Here is a 17299-nt window from a genome sequence, read left to right as displayed (position 1 = left end):
ATTGCTACTTCATTTCCAGTTCCTGTTGTGGTTTGTCAGAGGAGAGAGTAAAAAAAAAAAAAAAAAATTATTTCACTTCAGTTGCATTGCATTTGCAGGTTAATATGCTTTGAGTTGCATAAAAATGCATGCATTTTACGTTTTAACCGGTTGCCGACCGCCGCACGACTATATACTGCGGCGGTCAGCCCCGGCCAGGCAGAGTGACGTATCGGTACGTCACTCGCCTGTCACTGACTTGCGAGCCTATCGCGGGCGGGCGCGCGCCCGCCGAGGCGCGCGCCCGCCGCGGCTCGTTCACAGGCAAGTCAGTGCGTGTGACCGGCGGACTCGATGTCCGCCGGCCACACTACGATCGCTCCTGTGAAGGGAGAAAGACAGAGCAGCTTGTGTAAACAAGCTGCCTGTCAGTTCTCCCTGTGTAAAAGTGAAGATCTGACCGTTCTACTATGTAGAACGGTTGATCTTTGCTTTTACACCAATAGCCATGTCCCTACACAGTAGAAAGCACGCCCCTAGGACACACTTAACCCCTCCCTGTCCAATAAAGTTAACCCCTTCCCTGCCAGTGTCATTTTTTGCAGTAACAGTGCATATGTATAGCACTGATTACTGCAGTAATGTCACTGGTAACCCCAAAAGTGTCAAAAATGTCAGTCAAGGGTCCGATCTGTCCGCCGCAATGTCGCAGTACCGAAAAAAAAATCGCAGATCGCCGCCATTACGCGTTAAAAAAAAAAACACCAAAAATGACAAAAATCTTTCTCTTTGTTAGTAAACGCGATAACTTTTGCGCAAACCAATCAAAATACGCTTTTTGCGATTTTTTTTACCAAACATAGGTAGCATAAAACAAATTGGCCGAAAAATGTTAAAAAATTTTGATTTTTACTTTTTTTTTTGGGGAATTTCATATAAAAAAATGTGAAAAATATTGTTATTTTTGCAAAATTTACGCTCTTTTTTTGTTTATAGCGCGTGATCAAAAAATCGCACAGGTGATCAAATACCACCAAAAGAAAGCTCTGTTTGTGGGAAAAAAAGGACGTGAAATTCGTTTAGGTACAGCGTCGCACGACCGCGCAATTGTCCGTTAAAGTCACGCAGTAAAAAATCGCAAAAAAACCCCTGGTCCTTTAGCAGCCAAATCCTCCGGGGCTTAAGTGGTTAACACAATACTCTACATTGTATACAACATTGTGGTGTGAATGAGGCACGTGGAAAAAAAAACATTTTCTATGTGCTCTTGCAGTGCTCTGCATTTATTTAGTGCAGAAATCACAGAGAGTAAATGAGCCCTAAAGCATATTGTACAGGAGAATGTATATACTGTATGTTCTGGAACACTTATGATGGACCCATCATTTTGCATTGGACTTCATTAGGTAATGTATAAAGACCTTTTTACTGACATCTAGTGACATCCAGTGTAACTAAAATGTGTTTATTATTGTATTTCTGAAGTGGTACAATCTAGTTTACCTATGTGGTCAGGTGAATTGATTTAGTTCATTGATAGACCGCCCTCCCTTGTTCCCTCAATTAGTTTCCAGTGTTTATAATGGGCACAAGGCATAAAAGATCATGTTCCTTTTACAACATATGAAAAGATAAGCTGAGTGCCTGAAAACCACATGCACCACACCCCTCAAAATTGTACAAATATGGAAAAATTGGCTTTTTAGGTGCTAAACAAGAAAGAGAGATATTATAGGTAAACATATTTGATTTTATTCATACAAAGTTAAAATATTTAATGAAAAAAAAAACATTGCTTTACATATGTTGTGCAGTTTTTCCAATTCACTCTACATGTTTCACTATGATTTAGCTTCTACAAGAGCAGTGGTGGCTGGTTAAGTTTTAAGATGGTGGGACGCCAGACCCCGCCCTTCTATTTGACCCCTCCCACTTCTCATAAGCCACACCCTTTACAGACTCCACCCATTCCGTTCCCTGTATTTCGCTTGCGTGAACAAATTCTCCCAATATATCACATATTAAGGGGTCTCTTAGTACTAGTATATCCCATAATAGGGAGCAGGGGCCCTATTATGGGATATACTGTGAGAGACACCCTAATATGGGATACACTGACTGAGAGTGACCCCCCACATATGGGATATATACAGAGAGACCCCTATTCTGGGATATACTGAGAGAACCCATGTAATAGAAGGTCTCCCAGTATATCCATAATAGGGGGTCTCCCACTCTCAGTACATCCCATATTAAGGTGTCTCTCAGTATATATCCCAATAATAGGGGGTTAGGGGCCTGGCCATAAATGAAGATTTTGATGCTGTCACTGTACACATACTACAGTAATACACATTCAACAGTTTTGTGAACAAAAAGAAAATGTAAATCTGAATGTCTGCAATAATAATGAAAAAACCTTAAACAATAAATTCAGGGATTAAAGCCAGCTAGGGTTTTTTTTTTCTCAGGAAAAAGGTGCAGGAACTCACAACGCCCCCCCCCCCCCCAGGCCATGCCCATCTCTGACCCCCCCAGGCCATGCCCATCTCTGACCCTCCCAGCCAACCCCCTAACATTGCCATTTGTCTGCACCTCTTTCCACCTCCTAGCACAGACACACCCACATACCAAAATATGACAGCTGTGCAGAAGCACAGTCATTTCATGACTCTCACCCGGCTGCCCGAATGTTCTGCAGTAGCTGACCCCTGAAGAGGTTCTGCAGCAGTTGTCCACACAAGAGGTTATGGAGAAGCTGAAGCAGATACAACACCCCCCCCCCAGAGGTTCTGCAGCAGCTACCCCCAACTGAAAAATGTTCTACAGAAGCTGGCACACCCCCAACAGGTTCTGGAGTATTTGATCACCCCATAAGAAGTTCTTCAGCAGCTGCCATTACCCAAGAGGTTCTGCATCAGCTGCCCTCTTCTCTTCCAAAGAGGTTCTGCAGCAGCTCCCCCTCAAAAAAGGTTCTGAAGTAGCTGTCCACCATGAGGTTCTTGATTATCTGAACCAGCTGCCCCCCTCCCCCAAAAAGAGGTTCTGCAGCAGTTGCCAAGTCTAGCCCCCCCTTCCCAAGAGGTTCTGCAGCATCAAGCCCCCCTCTCCAATCCAAGAGGCTCTGCAGCAGCTGTCCACCTAGTAGGTTTTGGAAGCTCTGAATCAACTGCCCCCCCAAGAGGTTCTGCAGCAGCTACCCTCAACCGCAAAATGTTCTGCAGAAGCTGGCACATCCCCAACAGGTTCTGGAGCAGTTGATCACCCCCTAAGAAGTTCTTCAGCAGCTGCCATTAACCCAAGAGGTTCTGCATCAGCTGCCCTCTTCCCTTCCAAAGAGGTTCCGCAGCAGCTCCAAGCCCCCCCCCCCTTCCCAAGAGGTTCTGCAGCAGCAATGTCCTCTCCCCAATCCAAGAGGCTCTGCAGCAGCTGTCCACCCAGGAGGTTTTGGAAGATCTAAATCAGCTGCCTCCCCCCAAGAGGTTCTGCAGCAGCTACCCCACTTCCCACCCACCAGGGGTTTTTGCAGCAGCCCCCTTTCCTCCTCCAAGAGATTCTGCAGCAGCGTTACCAGCCTCCCCCAAGCAGTTCTGCATCAAGAGGTTCTCTGGGGGATCTGAATCAGGTCCAAGTCCACCCCCCCCCCCCAAGAGGTTCTTCAGCAGCAGGCCACCTATCCAATCCAAGAGGCTCTAAAAGAGCTGTCCACCCATGAGGTTCTGGAGGATCTTAACCAGCTACCCCCCCCCCCAAGAAGTTCTGTACCGTAAGTTCTCTGGGGGATCTGAATCAGCTGTCCCCTAAGAGGTTCTTCAGCAGCAGGCCCCCTCCCCAATCCAAGAGGCTCTGCAGCAGTTGTCCCTTTTGCAGAGGTGACCTGTCATACCCATCACACCCCCCCCTTTACCTGACTCTGGCTGGGCTCCCCTTTGCATCACTCTTCTTCCTCTTTGGCCGGGGCGCCCTCTGTTCTCTGGGGTTTCCTCTGCTCCCGGGGGTCTCTCCGATCTTGGGGGTCTCCCTGGTATCGGTCTCTGGGGGGGTGCGGGAGTGTTGGTGTGGAGGGGGCGGTGGATCCGGTGGGGTAACCCAGGAGGAGGTAGATGATGCTCAGCACAGCAGCCAGCAGCAGAGAGTGATGCCCAAGCACCACCCCTACGACGTTGGACATCTGGACCAATCAGAGGACGGCAATGGTGAGTGGGAGTGTTTGTGGCGTATCGCTCTGCGCTCCGAGGACACTCTAGAAGGCCACCAATCACATTACAAGAAAAGAGGCACATGATGCCAAAGCCCCCACCCCTCCCATAGCCAGCAATGTGTCCGGCGCCCCGCTGCCATTAAAGGTAAGGTACACTTTTTTTATGGTGATGTAACGGTGACTAGCCTGGGGGGGGGCGGCGCCCCTGCGCCCGCTATTGACCAGCCGCCACTGTTCAGGAGATAGTTACGGATATTGCATATGTACAGTAAACAATTAATAAGTCCTCTGGAAAGAATAGTCCAGGTTCTATGCATCAAACGATAAGTTTTAGCAGATAAACAAAGGAGACATATATGTTATTTAGGTGTTGTTAGGAAGATATCAGCATACCCCAGGGAGAGACTACCCAAGGAATTTTATGCCCTAAAAACTTTTATAAATCCTATTGTTCGGCTCGCACAATATACACTTAGATAATCCTCCAGATAGGTAGGAGGGCTACAAGGTGGCCACTTCAACCCTTGTGGAGTCTATTGTCTCCTGTGTAACAAGAAATGGTGTCCTTATCCCAGAGCATAAAAACGTGAGTCTCTAGGTCCTGTTGTGGGTTGACAATATACAAAATTTTTATGAACCCTCCCTAGCTGCCCCCCTAAAAATCCACACCATACCCATCAGGGATCTTGTGTAGTAAATGCTAATTTTCGTGTAGCAAGTTCTAATTCCCCTGTGGCAAGTGCTCATTTTCATGCGCATTTTTATGTGCATGTGCAGGGTCCAAGCATGCATGGGCTGTGGTGCATACATTAGTGCATGGCTGCACCCACAGTCCCTGGCCCCCAGCGGCTTATTCAAATCCAAGGTCCACCTTGCCTCTTTGCTAGGTTGTCCTCAGCTCTAGTTCCTGTATCCTAAGTTGCTAAAAGTCTGCTGGCCTTGTTCCTTACCTGGCTACGCCTGACAATTTTCTTGCATCACCCTTAGCTATTATGTCTGATGTTCACCTGTGTTATCGATCACGGCTTGGATTTCTAATTCAGCCCTCTGACTTAGTACCCCACTGCCAGCATGTTGCTGACTCCTGCCTGTTCCTAACCTTGAACTTGACCCTGATCTGGCACCTGCTTGCTTGGCTGCTGCTGAACTCTATACTGACTCTATACTGCTACTGGAAGAACTCCTCCAAGCTCAAATTTACTGTTCCAGCTTTCTGGCACTTGTACCCTTCTTCTGCCCTAGCAGTCCCTGTCTCCACTACCTGTGGTGCTTGAATGGGAATTGTGCATGAGGACATCCTCGTCATCTTGGGCTCCATGGTCAGGTAGGTGACACCCTTAATCCGAGCATGCAACCTGGTTGGATAAGAAAGGGAGGATTGCCATACCAGGCCACATGCCTCAACATGGGGGGGTTCCTTGCCTGGGGGATCCTCCCCCACCTTGTCCCCATGTTGAAGAGGACAAAGGCCTCTTCCCCACAACCCTGGCTGATGGTTGTGGAGATCTGCAGGTGGGGGGGCTTATCAGAATCAGGAATCACCCTTCAATAATAAGGGGGCCTCCAGATACTGGCCCCCCATGTGAATGGGTATGGGTCCATAGTACCCCTACTTATCCAGAAAAAAATATATAACCAAAAGATGTAACCTAGTAATAAAAGACACCCAAATATTTGAAAAGTCTATATTGGCAGGGATAGTGGTGACATTATTGCTCAAATATGGTCATGGCCATATTTGGTCAATGTCAGTGGCTATATTTGAGCAGTGATGTCACTGCTGTCCTTTCCACTTTGGTTACATAAGAATTACTGATAATGTCAGCGGTTCCTAGGGACGCAGTTGGTGTAAGACAGTAGGATGCTGTCTTTTATAAAAGCAGTAGAAATACTGCTCCTATAAATGATTTTCGACTCCCGCTGAAAGATATCACATGCGCAATGTAAATACAATGACACACTGTACTTATCACATACAAGAAAAACCTTTGAATGCTCTGTTGCTTTAGCAGTGCTTATATTTTAAACCAAGGGTATCAAACTCCATTTCAACATGGGCCGCATTGACATTATGGTTGCCCTTGAAGGGTTAGTTGTATCTGCCGTGGTGTTCTGTCTAAGCAGTTTCCAACAACGTTTCTTGTTGATGATATCAGCAGTGTGTGACCCTCCTTTTCAACTGACATAGAATTGTATAATTCTCATGATAATTATAAGTAGTTGTCCAGAGCACCCCCCCCCCTTACATCAGATGTCAAAAGCCCCCCCACCATCACAATCAAGAGTCCCCCACTCTCCCTTGCATCACAGTGCACCCCCTGTACCTTGTGCTGCTGCCAGGACAAAGCTGGGGGTGGAGATGGGAGGTAGAAGGTTCAGGGTCTGGAGGAGGACCAGAGGAGGGCTGTAGTCAGCTGACTGAGTCTTCTGAATACTGAGACCAGGGGATGCAGAGACATGGGGGTGCTTCAGCTGAACAGAGAGGCATAGGATCTGTAGGAAAAGTTATGTCCTCCTCTCTGCTGCCGACTGCTGAGACAAGGGTGGTGTCGCAGCTGCATGAGAGGCGCAAGGGCCACGTGAAGTGAACTGGAGGGCTGGATTCGGCCTACAGGCTTTGTGTTTGACACATGTGTTTTAAACATTCCTAGGTAACTGTGATACTTTTTATATTGTACATTATTTTGTGCACTTTCTAACTAAAATATTTTCTAACTGCCCTCTACACTACCTCTATCCGGACTGAAGATACTCCACATAATGTTATGGGTCTTTAGATTTTGGATGACTAACATTTTCTACTTGATTTCTACAAGTATGAGTTGTTTAGAACCACAATGCAGGAAATTCTTAAAGATGTGAGCTAGTTGTTTCTCTGGAAGCCCAGATTCTAGATCTAGAAAATCAGGTGGCAATATTGAGAAGCATCAACAACTTGGAAAGGAGTTTGGACATTACCCTGCAGGTGCTGGCGGGGGCCAGTATAGAGGGGGGGTGGAGATATAGTGGTACAGGAGCCAGAGGTAGGTAGCTGGGTGACAGTTAGAAGGAGGGGTAGAGGGAAGAGACTTAGAGAGGCCAGTCCTGAGTTGGTACATCCCAACAAATATGCCAAGTTGCGTGATGTTGGGGATATCAGCTCAGTGGTGGCACTGCTGGAGCAGGCGCCCTCCCCTAGCTGCCAGAGCAACTACTGCTCCAGTGAGGAGGGGGCCAAGGACACAGGCGAACATAGACAGGTACCGGAGGTAGGGGACTCATTTATTAGAAGGACAGATAGGTCCAGTCCAGTCTCACGTGATGCCAGAAAGGGGAGGTGCCACTGGGTGATGTAGCTAGGTGGCCCTGCCCCTTACCTATATAAGAAATGTCAAAGTGCAGAGCGGGCATACAGTTGGTGGCCTCCGAGGAGGCGAGAGCATTTTTGATTTTTTAGATTTTTCGCATTCGGCGGGCAGCGTGATTAACAATGTATTTACATTGAGGGACACTATTTTTTTATGTTTTACTTTTTAATGAAGGATTTGCCAAAAACTGTCTCATGTTTATTACTTTTGTACACTTTTTGAGAATAGGTAGGGGTACGATGTGCCTGATACCCATTCACATGGGGGGGCTGGGATGTGGGGGCCCCGTTGTTAAAGGGGGCTTCCAGTTTCTGATAAGCCCCTCCGCCCACAGACCCCGACAACCACAGCCCAGGGTTGTCAGGAAGAGACCCTTGTCCCCATCAACATGGCCCCCATGTTGAGGGCATGTAGCCTGGTATAATTCAGGAGGGGGGCTCCCCCCTTTCCTGACCTGCCAGGCTGCATAACCAGATAAGAGTCTGGTATGGATTTTTGGGGCCCCACGCCATTTTTTTTAAACTTTTGGCATGGATGGCCTGGTATGGACAGAGGGGCGGGGGTGCCCACGCCGTTTTCTCTTTATTTTTTTAATAGCCGGGTGATGGCAATTGTAGCTTCAAATCATTTTAAATGGGATTTGACTCTTTTTTTTTTTCTTTAGAAATTTAATTTTTGCTGTAGCGTGTTTTATGCATGCTACAGATGTGTCACTTTACAGGCACATTAAGGAGACCCTCAGACACTATATGTAAAGGAATTTTTCATTTTTATTGTTGCACTTTAGGCATAAATAAAATCACTGGTCCTAAAAAAAAAACAATTGTTTTTATTTATTTATTATTTGTTATTGATTCAAGTCCCCAAGGGCAGTATCCTGACCCCCCATAACCCTTTAATGGCCAATTACTTGCATATAAGCCTTCACAATTGGCACTTATGATTTTTTTCTTTTCAGCTTCCATAGACTTCAATGGGGTTCACCGATCAGGTTAGAACATTTCCCCTGTTCGGGAGTTCTGCTGTGAACCGAACAGGGGGGGGTGTTTGGCTCATCCCTAGCACTAAACGTATTCCCCCTGGTGAAGAGACGCTTGAGGGGAGAAATGATAGCGATATACAAATATCCCAATGGTAATCCCAGCATAGGTAGGACACTATTCAGTCTCAGTGACTATAAAAAGACACAGGGCCACTCAATTAGATTGGAGGAGAAACAGTTTAACCTAAAGCTGCCTAGGGGGTTTTTCACTGGCAGGGTTATAAGAATGTGGAGCTCTCTTCCACAATCAGTGTTGTCAATTGGGGGTATTGATATTTTTAAAAGATTTTTGGACGTGCATCTTTGTGAACACAATATACAGGAATATGGGAAATGATTATCAACATGAACACACATACACCAAGTACACAGGTTGGGTGGACTAGTGTCTTTATTCAGCCTTACCAACTATAAATTGTCCCCAAGTGTATTATCTACTGTTTTGTATACATTTATTAAAGCCCTGAAATATGAAAAAAAAAAAAAAAAAAACAGCTCATAGTTTTATAAAGGCTTCTCTTTTTGTCTAGTTTACTTAAGTTGATTGTCAGCTTTATTCTTTATGATGTAATTAGCACCAGCTCTAACTAAGTAGGCAGCAGTGTTGTCTTACTGTAATTGCTTTGTAATTGCTCATTCCCTTTGCTTAGCTTGTAATTACTGTATCTGTCCTCTTCTGCCCATTAAGGTTCTTTCATTTGACAGCTGGGTGACAAAGTCAGGACTTAACACCAGCAGGTAACATGCTTAAAGTGTATGTATAGGTTACATAAGCATATTCACTACATGTTTCCAATATGTGCATATTTTCTGATGTTTTGTCACCTTTGTACAGGTGCTACATGTACTAACAAATCCCTGTTGATCATACCTGAAATCCAGCCAGCTTGTAACTGTTTGAGAGGACTTCACAGTGCCTTTTCTGCTCTGAAATCACAAGCAGTTGTGCTAGGCCTGCCTAGTTTGTTTCTGTGCATTACAGGATACCTCCCTTTATGTTATGGTGATGACAACATAAGTGTTCTGTAGTCCTAACACACTTCCTGTCCTAGGGTGATAACACTGCTCTTCCATAGACACAGTACAAAAGTCATTGTCACCCTTCTTGTGCTTAGATTAATCTGGAAAAACCTGAAAGAAAAAAGAAAAACAATGTGACCCCCATGCCTAAGGACTGGTAAGCTGCAATATTTAAAGTGTAACTCCACTTTTGTTGGATAAAAAACATTTCCCTCTGGGTGATCTCTGTACATTAAAGGTCTTTAACCTCTTCCAGACTGCCCGCTGCCTTTTTACTGTGGCAGTGCGGCCCTCCTGCGCAAACCGAAGTAGACCTACCTCGGTTGCACGCCTGCAGCTAGGGGGCGAGGTCACGCTCCCGCCCCTACTCGGAAGCGGGGAAGCCGATGCACGGGGCAAGTGGCTCCGATTACTGCCTGACCCGTGATCGCTCCCTGCTGAGAGAGAAGAACGGTCAGCTGTTTTAAACCCTGGAATGATCACAGAGCCCCTGTGATCATTCTGTATAGCAGGGGTGTCAAACTCAATTTAATCACGGGCCGCATCAGCATTAGGATTGCCCTCAAAAGGGCCGATTGTATCTGTAAGACTAGATGTCAAGAGCATCCCCTACCCTTACATAAGACGTCAATAGCCTCTTCACCATCAGAAGTTGAGTCCCCCACCCTCCCTTACATCACAGTGCACCTCCCTTACCTTGTGCTGCTGCTGGGAAAAGCTGGAGGCATTGCTGGAAAGCAGAAAGTATAAGGTCTAGAGGAGGACTGGAGCTCTCCTGCAGCTACAGGAGAGGTGTGAGGGCCACATAAAATGGCCTGGAGGGCCGGATTCGGCCCGCGGGCCTTGTGTTTGACACCAGTGCTGTATAGGATCCCAGGTCTCCATGATCATTTCACAAGCCACGCCCCCCCACAGTTAGAATCACTCCCCTAGGCTCACATTTAACCCATTGATCACCCACAATGTGAACTCCTTCCCTGCCAGTGTCATTATTACAGTAACAGTGCATATTTTTAGCATTGATTACTGTAGTAATGTCACTGGTCCCCCCAAAAGTGTCAAAAATATCAGTTAGGGGTCCAATCTGGCCGTCACAATGTCGCAGTCCCGCTAACAATTGCAGATCACTGCCATTACTAGTTAAAAAAAAAAAAACAATAAAAATTACATAAATCTTTCCCGTAGTTAGTAGACGTGAGAAACTTTTGCGCAAATCAATAAAAATACGCTTATTGCAATTTTTTTTTTAACCAAAATTAGGTAGCAGAGAACAAATTGGCCTAAAATGTGAAGAAATTTCGATTTTTTTTTTTTTGAGAATGTTAAAAATTAGTGAATTAGAAAGTGAAAAATATATTATATATATTTTTTTTTTTCAGAATTGTCGCACTTTTTTTGTTTAGAGCGCAAAAATAAAAATCGCACAGGTATCAAATACCATCAAAAGAAAGCTCTATTTGTGGCAAAAAAAGGACATCCATTTTATTTGGGTACAGCGTCGCACGACCGCCCAATTGTCCGTTAAAGTAAAGCAGTGGCCTGGTCATTAAGGGGGAAAATCTTCCGGTCCAGAATTGGTTAAAAATCTTTGTTGCAGATTCCTACCTTTTGGTATTCTGAAGAAATCACTGTTTGTTCCTATGTGCCTCTGTGCTGAGTGGGTCAAATGGGAGTGGTTTCATAATTATCTATCAGCTTTGGCAGCTGCGGAGCTCTAATGGGGAAAGCTGCTGGGCCTGTATCCTTTAAGACATGTTCCTATTGGGGGTATCTCACCAAAAATGAAATTTTTATTGCAGGGGATGCCAGAAATCTGACTTGTATCTTAGTGCAGACTTCTGGGAAAATTGGTGAGCCAATCACACAAGCAGGAAATTATGTTTCTGGGGTGTGGTCAGGACACATTCTGTGTACAGAACAGCTCCAGGTAGCCATATTGCATTGCATTTTCAGAAAATTACAGCAGCTGCAGATTGAAAAGGAAAGGTCATTTTTAATAACATTCAATTACAATATGATTTGTATCGCAATTGTATACGCTATATTGTTTTTTCTTTTTTTTCCCACAAAAGTGGAGTTACAATTTAAAATTTTTTGTTTTTGGGTTTACATATGTTTTATATCTATTTAAAGAGAAGATGCCCAGTGTAAAGCCTGGTTCTAGGATCCAAGGTTCTGCACAGGGACAAATATATACATTTTACCACTAACACAGATGATTGTAAAGATCACAAGGTGCCTGTTTCTTTTGTGATTTTGTTAAATATGCATGCTTTAGGCCATGTCATATATTGCTATTAATGCAAATATGGGCATTGTACATTAATATTAGAATTTTACATATTTTAATTATCAGCTTAAATGTTAAAGTGGTTGTAAACCACCACTAAAACAAAAATGAACTGGGCTCCCTTACATGGTTAAGTCGTAATGCACTAGTATGCACCGCATACTAGCACATTATGACAGACTTAACTGTAAAGTGGATCACTCCCGCAGTGCTGTCACGGATACCTGACGCTGCCATCTTTAGCCAGTCTTCCTTCTGGGTTTGTGAGCTCCAGCTGTGTGAATGGCCAGAGCTGCGGAGCTCTGAAGGTATGACACAGGTATGATGCCACCGGAAGCATCGCTTGTTAATATCTCCTAAACTGTGCAAGTTCAGGAGGTATTCACAGTACCTCCAGGTAAGCCTTATTATAAGCTTACCTATAGGTACAAGTTCAAAAGTGGAATTTACCTCTACTTTTAAAAAAAAATGTTACAGCACATTAACCTTTGCAGCTCCTTTAGCTCCAGCCAATTAGATGGCCGGATGCCTCAAACCCGGAAGAAGGGTGACCGAACATGTCACCCGTGAGAGAGGTGAGTGGTCGGCACTTGCGGGGCTTCGTTCTAAGGTAAGTATTTCATAATGAGCTAGTATGCGATGTATACTAGCTCATTATGTGTTTATCTTTCAGGTGTTTGTTTTTTTTTTTCTTTTAATTCTGAGGTTTACAACCAATTTATTACTGTCAACGCTTCCTCTTGGTGTGGTGACTGACTTTTATTTTTAAAAGAGCAGTTCTCTGGCACCACTCCTATCACTATGGCTCACTACTCAATGGCACTCCATCAAAGTTTGAGTTGGGATAATACATTAAGCAGTACATTCATTGGAAGGAGATGAGCTGTGATAGATCATTATCCCCCCCCCCCCCATCAATCTATCATGAATGTTGCTGCCTAACTCATCTACCCTACCAATCGCTCATAGTCTGCCACCCCTCTCTGCCAATCCCTTCACTGGCTTCCAATTGCTCAGCAAATAAATAAAACAAAACTAACATCATACAAAGACAATCACAACTCTGCCCTGAGCTACATCATCAATCTTGTTTCAAAATATCACCCAAACCATCCTCTCCACTGATCCCAAAACCGCCTGCCCCCAGGCTCCCTAGTCTCTTTCTCCCATGCTCAACTATAGAATTTCTCCAGAGCCTTCCCCTTCCTTTGGAACTCTCTACCTCAATCTATCCCACCACCTATAGATAAAACTTGAACACTCATCTCAGGGAAGCTTATTCCTCCTCCACCTAACAACTGAAATGTAATTCTTCCATCAGCTTATCCCTCACATTTATTACCTTTCGTACCACTTGCCCCACCCTATAAGATTATAAGCTTATGAGTAGATTCCTTTTAATCCTCTTGTATTTTATTTTATTGTAACTGTACTATTTCCCTTTATATGTGTAAAGCACTGTGCAAACTGTTGGCACTAAATAAATCCTGAAATAATAATAAATATAACATCTTATTTTCGTTTTCCAGCAGTTTCCCTAGCTGTGCTGAGGAATAGAACATTCTCTGCTTTTCCATGCAACTAAGTAAGAAGTGGCCACTGCGTTCAATACGATTGGGCAATTTAATAAGTTGCGAAGAAAGTACCAGACTGGTCTTTGTAATAAATATCTCCAGTCCTGCTTCTCCACTTAGTAGTGATGGCATACACAGTGATAGCATGGGAAGAAAAGAGAAAGGCCAAAATCTGATAAGGAGAAGAATAAATTCCTCTGCTTCTTCACAGACTATGTCAGAGCCAATAACATTTACAAACAACACATTACATAACAACTGTATACACATACACATATACTGTATATAACATATATATATAGATATCTGCATAAATATATATATATATATATATATATATATATATATATATATATATATATATATATATATATATATATATATTTATGCAGAGCGATTTTTGAGGATGACCCTATATATATATATATATATATATATATATATATATAGTACACCCCTCACACTTTTGTAAATATTTTATTATATCTTTTCATGTTACAACACTGAAGAAATAACACTTTTCTACAATGTAAAGTAGTCCCGGTTCACACTTGTGCGATGCGGGAAGGCTGCGAATTCGCAGCCTGTTCCCGCATCGCATCCGCACAAGAGGCAGTTCACACTGCCATATGCGATACGCAGGGGGTGTCAATGAAATCTTAACGACACCCCCAGTTTGATCGCATATCGCAGTGCGATCTGACAGTACGCACAGGATCGGATCGCACAAGTGTGAACCACTGTGCGATCCGATCCTGATGCGGCTGGAAAAAAGGGTCATGTGCGTGTTTGGTGCGGATACAATGCGAATTCAGCCATACAAAGTGTATGGCTGAATTTGCATCCGCACCTCCGATCGCATGTAATGAAGGAGCAGTGCGCTCCGAATTACATGCGATCGGCGCACTCGCAGAAGTGTGAACCGGCCCTGAGTGTACAGCTTGTATAACAGTGTAAATTTGCTGCCCCTTCAAAATAACTCAACACACAGCCAATAATGTCTAAACCACTGGCAACAAAAGTGAGTACACCCCTAAGGTAAAATGTCCAAATTGGGCCCAAAGTGTCAATATTTTGTGTGGCCACCATTATTTCCCCACACTGCCTTAACCCTCTTGGGCATGGAGTTCACCAGAGCTTCACAGGTTGCCACTGGAGTCCTCTTCCACTCCTCCATGACGACATCACAAAGCTAGTTGATTTTAGAGACCTTGGGCTCCTCCACCTACCGTTTGAGGATGCCTCACAGATGCTCAATAGGGTTTAGGTTTGGAGACATGCTTGGCCAGCCCATCACCTTTACCCTCAGCTTCTTTAGCAGGGCAGTAGTCGTCTTGGAAGTGTGTTTGGGGTCGTTATCATGTTGTAATACTGCCCTGCAGCCCAGTCTCCGAATGGAGGGGATCATGCTCTGCTTCAGTATGTCACAGTACATGTTGGAATTCATGGTTCCCTCAATGAACTATAGCTCTCCAGTGCTGGCAGCACTCATGCAGCCCCATACCATGACACTCCCACCACCATGCGTGACTGTAGGCAAGACACACTTGTCTTTGTACTGCTTACCTGGTTACCGCCACACACCCATGACACCATCTGAACCAAATACGTTTATGTTGGTCTCATCAGACCACAGGAGATGGTTCCAGTAATCCATGTCCTTAGTCTGCTTGTCTTCAGAAAACATTTGCGGGCTTTCTTGTGCATCATTTTTAGAAGAGGCTTCCTTCTGGGACGACAGCCATGCAGACCAATTTGATGCAGTGTGCGGCGTATGGTCTGAGCACTGAAAGGCTGACCCCCCAGCCCTTCAACCTCTACAGCAAAGCTGGCCAGCACTCATACATCTATTTCCTAAAGACAACCTCTGGATATGACGCTGAGCATGTGTATTCAACTCCTTTGGTCGAACATGGCGAGGCCTGTTCTGAGTGAAACCTGTATTGTTAAACCGCTTTATAGTCTTGGCCACCGTGCTGCAGCTCAGTTTGAGGGTCTTGGTAATCGTCTTATAGCCTAGGCCATCTTTATGTAGAACAACAATTCTTTTTTCAGATCCTCAGAGAGTTATTTGCCATGAAGTGCCATGTTGAACTTCCAGTGACCGGTATGAGAGAGTGAGAGCGATAACACCAAATTTAACACACCTTTTACCCATTCACACCTAAGACCTTGTAACACTAATGTGTCACATGACATCAGGGAGGGAAAACTGCTAATTGGGTCCAATTTGGACATTTTCACTTAGGGGTGTACTCACTTTTGTTGTCAGCAGTTTATGCATTAATGGCTGTGTGTTGAGTTATTTTGAGGGGACAGCAAATTTACACTGTTATACAAGCTGTACACTCACTACTTTACATTGTAGCAAAGTGTAATTTCTTCAGTGTTGTCACATCATAAAAAGGTATAATAAAATATTCACAAAAATGTGAGGGGTGTACTTACTGTAGCGGCCCCTTTGGCATCGAATAAATAAATGAGAGGAGAGCTTCTGACGGGTGCAGTACTTTTATTCCTTTACATCAAAGGTGTGCAGGAGGGTTGAACGTTATTCTCTTTAACACCTTGAGCACCGTAAACCATGAATACCATAAGCACCGTGAAAACTGTAAAATGACATACAATACATTTGTTTACCGTGATCACCAAAAAGGGGGTTACAAGGTTAATTACAAATGTGAAATTACAAGGTGGATTACAGTTGTCTGCACACATATCTAATGACATTAAAACATCTAAGGAAACATGGCCACCACGCAGGATGCTTTGGATTATCTATAGCATATTTAAACTAACAGCATGGACACAATTTATGTTTAACAACATATATACTTCTATATATATATATATATATATATATATATATATATATATATATATATATATATATATATATATATAATGCACTTTTACTGCGTACCTCGCTCCGCTCGCCAAGGGGTGCTAAAACTTTAAACCTTAGAAATCCTCTCAGCAGTCATCTTCCTGCTCTGTATATAAAATCTGAGTCATAGAAAACTTTTACCTAAGAGGGAGTAGGAGGAGTGGTCTTGTGGTTCTGCTGATTAAACATTCCTCAGGGAACCAAAAGGAAGGCAGAAAGGTTCCACCTAGCAGTAAGTGCTGAACAAAGATTTACAGTGATAAGCGGACAGTTACACTCACTTTTGTGAGATACTGTGTATATATATATATAGTCAAATATATATTTATTTCTCCTGCTTTCATTTTTTTCTATAAACATTTGCTAGTGCTGTGTGCTGTGATCTCCCAGAACTTGTAAGATCTCACATAATCACATGTACAACTCTCGATTTCCTTCACATCATGGCTATACAGAGTATTGTATATCAAAATTTTCTTCCCTTCTCCATCACAGCAGAGAATGTCAGGGGTAATAAACATGCTCTCTCCTGAGAGATTTATTCACAATGTACAGCTGTAATGCGATAAGGCAGGTCAGATCGCTGAATAATAAACAGACAGCTCATTAGGGGAAGTGAACAAAGCATACTGATATACAATGTCAGCTGATAAAGAGAGACAATTTAAGGCTCCTGCTGGCAGTGGACCATCCAACCCTGGGAAACACTGTATTTCTGCAAATTATATTACCTTCAGGACTAGTGACTCTCAAAAGACCTCAAAAGATTAAATGATGCCTAAAAAAACTTAGATCATTTACAAACCACCTTTTCACATTTGCTGATCTACTTTTACCCTCTTGATAGCCCCCATGACCCTTTGGGGTTGATATTGACCACTTTAGAGAACCCTAGTATAAATAGACCTTCCTTAGCAGTGTTCCTCTTAAGTATTTGTTGGAAATTTTTTAACACCTAG

Source organism: Pelophylax lessonae (genome assembly GCF_965119305.1).
Source record: "Pelophylax lessonae genome assembly, chromosome: 5".
Lineage (NCBI taxonomy): Eukaryota > Metazoa > Chordata > Amphibia > Anura > Ranidae > Pelophylax > Pelophylax lessonae.
This window is presented reverse-complemented; position numbering follows the sequence as displayed.